We start from the raw sequence: 6899 nt of genomic DNA on the forward strand, positions 1-6899 counted from the left end.
AAAAACGGAGTTTGTATGAAGAAGATATGAATTCTTGAAGTTTACTAAATAATTAAAATATATATTTAAATAAAATTTCAGTATTATTCAAAGGGGGAGTCACCGGGCCAATCCGAGTTACGCCCAGCGTACTCGAGGACTAGGCCTCAGAATGCCCACGTCGCCCGTCTACAAAGCTATTCCCAGTCCCATCCGAGCTCCGAGGCAGTCGAGGATGCGGTCACGCATGACGCACGCGTACACCCAACGTAACGAGGCGGTTCCCAGCCCCTATAAAAGGGATGTGAGGGTTCCGGGGAAATTGCTCATTTTCTCTCCTCTTTCTTGCGTTTTTATCTTGTTTTTCGTGCACGTGATATCCCGAAGCCCCGGTTTCCATACTCAAGCCCCGAAGGTAGTTTACGCTCTTGAGAATCCCGAGAAAATTTACTTTCTCAAGTAAAAGTTCTGCTCGGTTTTCGTCTCGCCTTCTTCGATCTATCAAATGAGTTCATACCCCTATAAACTACGCTTTTAAATGTTTGATAAATGCGGGAGGAAATGCAAGTAAACACATGGTTATTATCGTGTGTAACCTAAAGTTTCACTATATAAACTTTTTATCTAAGTAATCATATGTGATTCATAAACTACTACATGAGTATTTTCGTATGAAATATATATTCTCGATAACACCTTGTCTTATGGAAATAAAACGTGTTTATATATATATCTACCCTAATAAAAGAAAATAACTTTTGCCACATGTCATATTTTTAGACCTCTTGCCACATGTAATTTTTTGGTATTTTTCAATTAAATTAATTCCATGTGTAATTTTCTGGTTGTTTTGATTTATATAAAAAAATTATAATTATAATTAATGCATTAAAAGTATTGATCGATTCATTCTATTATCATTTGATACCATTTCCTTATAAAACGCTTACTATTATAACAGGTAGACCTTTTTTATACGTTTTTCCTGATATCACGCCTATCCATTCAATTATCATTCTGTAACTGTGAAACATGTACTATCATACAATGCACAATATTATACAATATTATACTGTAATCATTCAATCAGACACATATCTTTGTTGACAACATCGCCTTTCTTCTCACGTAGACTCTCTCCTACTCGCCGTCACTCCCCTGTAAAGACAAGATACCAGCCAGAGACATTCGATAGCTACATCTCCGTCGCACCCAAACAGGTTCCATTTTTCTTCCTTATTTTCTGATTTCTTTGAAATCACCGATTGCTATTGTTGATAGACTTCTTTTTTATCGAAATGGTTTTCTTTTCCTGTGATTTCCTTCTTCACATACGATATTTCTGTAGTATGTTTTTTTTAATATCAATAGTCAAGTTCAAGTTCTTCCCTAGAATTCTGTTAGGTGATTTCTTACTTTCATTGATAATTGATTTGCTATTCATTCGGTAATTGTGTTTGATGTTCAGATGTATGAAATCTGATGTGTATTGTGTTTTTTTTTAAATGGAATATGTTTGCAGACAAGCTGTTTGATTAAATGCCTGAGAGAGATAGTACTTTCTTATGCATGTTTTCCCTTATCAATACTAATATATATGTTTTCATGTTTAACTTTTGAATTTTAGACATTCATATTTAACTTTTTTTTGAAAAGAATTCGCATTTAAGAACCTAATTATGTAACAATGAAGACTTGAATACTCCACAAACTCTTAACTTTTTCAAGTTGATACCCTCTGGTTCATATTCCTAAAAGCAAATAAGAGCACCATGTTACTGAAAACTGCATAATTTCTTAAAACATGCAAATAGCCCTTCAAGTTCCACCTTCTTTTAAACCTTAAAAGGATATCGAACAAAGTGCTACATAAGCATCTCCTTAGCACTGTTTATCCACACCTGATCAAAAAGCTATTTTGTTTAAAAATTAAAACTTTGTTAAATTAAATATAGTTTTAGGTTGCCGGCAAAATAGTTATATACCCTAAATGACTTTAGGCCATAAATATACAAAATCCTTATAGACATTATGTTCTTATTTTGAAACATAATTTTTCTAGAGGCCATTTTGAAAAAACTTTCATAAAGAGGTGGGTATATTGTACTACCATTGATTTGTTTTTTAAACCATCATATTTCCATTTGTTTCCTTTAATTTACCTGCTCATTGAGTAATATGAAGAATATAGCAGTTAAGTTAATAATTTTTTGATTTTTAACAATTATTCCATGAGAAAGTTTACTGATTGATGTTTGATTGATCTGGCCGTTAATAAAATTTTGATTTTATCAAATATATTATAAATCTATGATGTTATATTCATGTTATTTTTATTCATTTTCTTTTTTTTATTAATGTTAAATGTCCACAAAATGTTTAATTGTTTGCAGCTTCTACACAAGGTTGACCTATTTATAGCCCTTTCTTCAATTATACAGGTGGGTGTTTTGTACTTTCATAGATTTGCTTTTTAAAACATCATATTTTCAGTTGTTTCCGTTAATTTAGTTATTTCTTCCATTCAGGTTTGAAATTCTTTGAAAAAAATATTTTATTTTGCAATACAACTATAAAAAATCAATGTACTTATAAAGTACATTGTTATATTAGATATGTGTGATCAAACTTGGTTGTTATTTCCTACTTTAATTCAAATTTGCAATTACCATTCTATTTTTGAGTTCAATTCAAAATACCCATCTATTTACATAGCTCAGCTCATCATGACTATTTTTATTCGGTTTCCTTTTTTATTAACGTGAAATATCTACTGTCTACAGACTGAAAATTGTTTCTAGCTTCTACACAAGCTTGGATTAGGCTTCTACCCTCACCTTAAATCCAAACTTTTTATACTTGTGTTCTAACTATGTGTTAGTGTATAATTGTGTATGTCGTATGTATTTCTCTTTGTCTTCTGTTATGCGTATGAATGGCCTGCAACTAAAACAACACCCATCATTGATAAGAATTTCTAATCATTTATATGTAATTGATTCCGTTTATGCTATATTCAATGATCATACGGGCATCAACATCATCATTACAAGCCAAATAATATTCATTTTTCTTAAAACTAACAAGTTATAAAAAAAATTAACAATCTTATTTCTACTAACACTTGCTGCATACTATTTTAAAAAATTTCAAACATAACATATGAAACAAATACACGGTAAATATGTAGATTCTATCCTTCCAATCAGAGAGAAACATACGATTTTATTTATTACTGTCGGATATCTTCAAATTATGGGTTAACCGAACAACTGAATATCATATTTTATCTCCATGGATTATCGTCCATGCTAATTCTAATTGGAGAAAACAAAAAGCGACTTATATCAAATAAGTAGTATTGTGTATATATATGCAGAGAATAAGTTTCTTATACCAAAAAACAGCAATGTACGTACATAAATAATTTTTTTAATAAACCCGTGTAGTACACGGGTCTTACACCTAGTATATATATATATATATATATATATATATATATATATATATATATATATATATATACACACGAATCAAACATTTCATTTATACATTAAGTATATATGATCAGTTATGTTACTTTACGTGTTATACTTTACATAACGAGTGAGCCTTATACTAGGGTTTACTATATGAACGAAACACACTTTGAAAAACTATAATAGGTATAGTTTACGAGAAAATCATGAACATTTACATACTAGGAACACTATATCAAAGAGATATTTTCATATACAAGAACAAATGGACATTTTCCTATGTAAATCTGTTTTATACTAAATTTTGTGAGACATTTCACGTACTTTCGAGTATGCATTTTAAGTCCTGTATTATATACCATAATCCCTTGTAGGGGAGCGTGATACTTTTGTATAGATCTATACGGGATTGACAATCCCACACCTAAGTTGTTAGCTATAGCTACGTCGGCAGGCCTGGGGTGACAAACATCATAACTTTCTTACGCCTGAAGAACGTTGTTATAGGCATCCTGGTCATATAGTATGGTTATAAGTGTCACACCCCCGAACCAGACGGCGGAAACGTCCGAGGGCTGTCGTGACTTAATTGAATACCATAACATTGAATATATATGAAACATAACATCATTCTTCACCATGCATTAATATAGTACAACTGGTAGAGTTTACACTGAGTACATTGTTTTAATATTACATTCCCAAAAATAAATTGTTCGATCATAGATAAACAAACTGCAAGCCATCATTGAATACATTTCATTCGGTTTACTTGTTACCTGAGAATACAAGTATTTTGAAAATGTCAACATATGAAATGTTGGTGAGTTCATAAGCGGTATTTGAAAAGCAACGTTTTGTATTGTTTTGAAAACTACCAAAAAATCCGATATTTTCTGAAAAGAGTTTATGAAAAAGTTTGTGAAGATCCATAAGTATGATTGTTTTTTCTATAGTTGTAAAAAGTGTTCATTAAACTTGTGTACATTTCGAGACTGTATGTATAAAAAAAGACCCTAGGAAAACCCGATGTTTTCCTAACACTTTGAATTCGATGTAGTTGTTGTACCATCGCGACATGTGAAGTCATTGATTCCAGGCGACGTCAGATTATTGCGCATGGTGAATTATTATAAACACGCGTTACACAAACGACCAGTTTACAATTATACTAACGATCCCGTAGGCGTCGTCCGTACTATTCACGTAACCTAGCCGCCCTGACTTCGTGTAGCCCCACGACCGAGGAGAAGAGAGGGCACGAAGATCTCAGTAATCCCATTAGTCGGTCGAGGCTATAGTGAATGCGAAGAACCCTTGGCCCGACTCGCATTAGGTAAATTCTCGACTTTAATAGCAGTACCAAAGGACCCTTGGGGACCAATAGTATAAAAGCCACTGAAAGTCCTTTTACGCTGTGTTGGATCATGTAAGACCCAACAACTCGTAAGGTTGAAGTATTCGGGCCTAAAGATCAGGTCATTGAGCTAGCTAGGCCCAGCAAACAAGATTTTACACTTTGGGGCCCAAAGATGGTGCGTCGACGTCTGTGCATTCTCACGTGTTTATTGAATTCCCGAATATTACTTGTATGAATCGAGTGATCGTCGTGTTAGTAGTTTCGGGTTTGTTATTGATTCGAGACCAAATCAATTCGTTTGATAACGATTTTTGGTGTTGATGTGTATTGAAATTCGTCGATAGTCGTAGTGCCATTATTTGATCACAACGGATGTATTGAATTATCATTGAAAATTTTCTGTTTACAACCCCTCTTTGTTTGGTAAATTTACTTTTTCAACCCTTGGAATAAATAAATTTCCGGTTTAGTCCTTAAGCCATTTTTCTTGTCATTTTAACACCAAAACTTATTGCAATTGACATTTTTCAGCATATTCTTAGTTGAAAACAGTTTTAGTCCCTGAAAATACAGTTTTCTCGGTTGTAGCCCCTCTTTTCGCAATTTTTACATTTTTGGCCCAAATTGGAAATTTTTTGCAACTTTGGTCCTTTTTAATTATGAAAAGCATTTTTAACCCTTGAAAAGGACTTAGAACACTAATAGTCCACGGTTTTACAGAAAAACACAGCTTCAGCCCCTCAAAACAGAAAATTTCGCATATTGGGCCCTATTGGGCCGAAAATGTCATTTTTAGCCCATTAAGCTTGAAATTTATATTTTTAATCCTCCAAAAGAGTATATTTCCAGAAAATACAATATTGAAACTGTTTTGACTCATCTCACCCATCAAAATTCGTAATATGTCATTTTTGGCCCTTTAATTTTATATTTTTAACATTTTGTATCCAAAAATGAGTTTTTAGCCCTAAGAAGATGTTATTAAGCCACTTAGCCATTTATCTTGGAATACTTTGTATGTTGTGATATAATTTATGCTAGTATCATTTAACATAAAATACATCTCGACTTTTAGGAGTTTATGGCTAGATCCAACATCTTAATCACACAAAAACACACAATAGCATAGGAAATCATACAAGGCATACAGAACACATATAGATCTACACTTTCACTTGTATCCCCCCCCATAAAACTTATAAAATAGAAAAATAGGGAGTATGAAGCTCACCTTAGGGTGTGGTTTCGGTTTTTGAAGAAAAGATGGAAGAAAGTTTGGTGATTTTTGGCCCTAGCACCCCTTGATGAAGATCTTGAGTTTAAGGAGATTTCTAGGAGCATGATTACCAAAATTGTTTAAGAGAAAGGATCTAATCATGAGAAAAAGAGTTATAAATTCCTTAGATATGCGTAACTTACCAAGAAGTGATGATATTTTCTTGAAATCCTCTTGATGCACAAGCAAAGTTTCGAGATTTTGAATGAAGAGGGAGGATGATTTCTTGAGTAATCTAGAGAGAGTTTGTGAGAGATATGTGTGTGTGTGTGTGTGTGTTGCTCACGGCCGAAACAAGAAGAGAGAGAGAGAGAGAGAGAGAAATAGACATGAAGTGATACATGCATGGAGATATGAGACATGTTGCATGGATAACCAAGAGATAAAAATGAGGTGGCATGGTAATAGTCAACTTCTCCTCTTGGGCTTGTCTTGGGTTGAAATTTTGGAAAGAAAAGAGAGTATTGGGATTTAATGCCCCTAAGCCCAATATTTAGAGTTAGGTTTGATGAGTTTGTCCTAAAAGAAATATAATATGATTTTAACACTTTGTTGGGCTAGTTTAGGTTAATCATGGTTCAAAGCTTTTAATTTATTTCATTCTAGGCCCAATATGGCCCAAAATGTTGAAATAAATGAATGTGGGTCCAATTAGAGCCCAATTAAGGGTTCTAAGCCCATGATAGTCAAATTGGAAGCTTATTGGTCCATTTGGGTTCAATAAGGAAGTCCTAGTCCAAAATGGACCTAAACAAGAACTTCTAGGGTTTCCAATTGTTTTTTGACTATTTGAAGTTCATGTATG

The 6899-nt window shown here is 33.1% G+C and overlaps 1 long non-coding RNA gene across 1 annotated transcript; it reads left to right on the forward strand.

The window, feature by feature from the left end:
• Positions 1-1066: 1066 nt before the first annotated feature.
• Positions 1067-2992, forward strand: LOC145038945 (uncharacterized). The gene is made up of 3 exons (XR_013679653.1): positions 1067-1199; positions 2373-2420; positions 2763-2992. It is a non-coding gene; the product is annotated as an uncharacterized LOC145038945 (long non-coding RNA).
• The last annotated feature ends 3907 nt before the right edge of the window (positions 2993-6899 follow it).

The sequence above is a fragment of the Lactuca saligna genome, chromosome 4 (genome assembly GCF_052625555.1).
Source record: "Lactuca saligna cultivar CGN05327 chromosome 4, ASM5262555v1, whole genome shotgun sequence".
NCBI classification, from domain to species: Eukaryota; Viridiplantae; Streptophyta; class Magnoliopsida; order Asterales; family Asteraceae; genus Lactuca; species Lactuca saligna.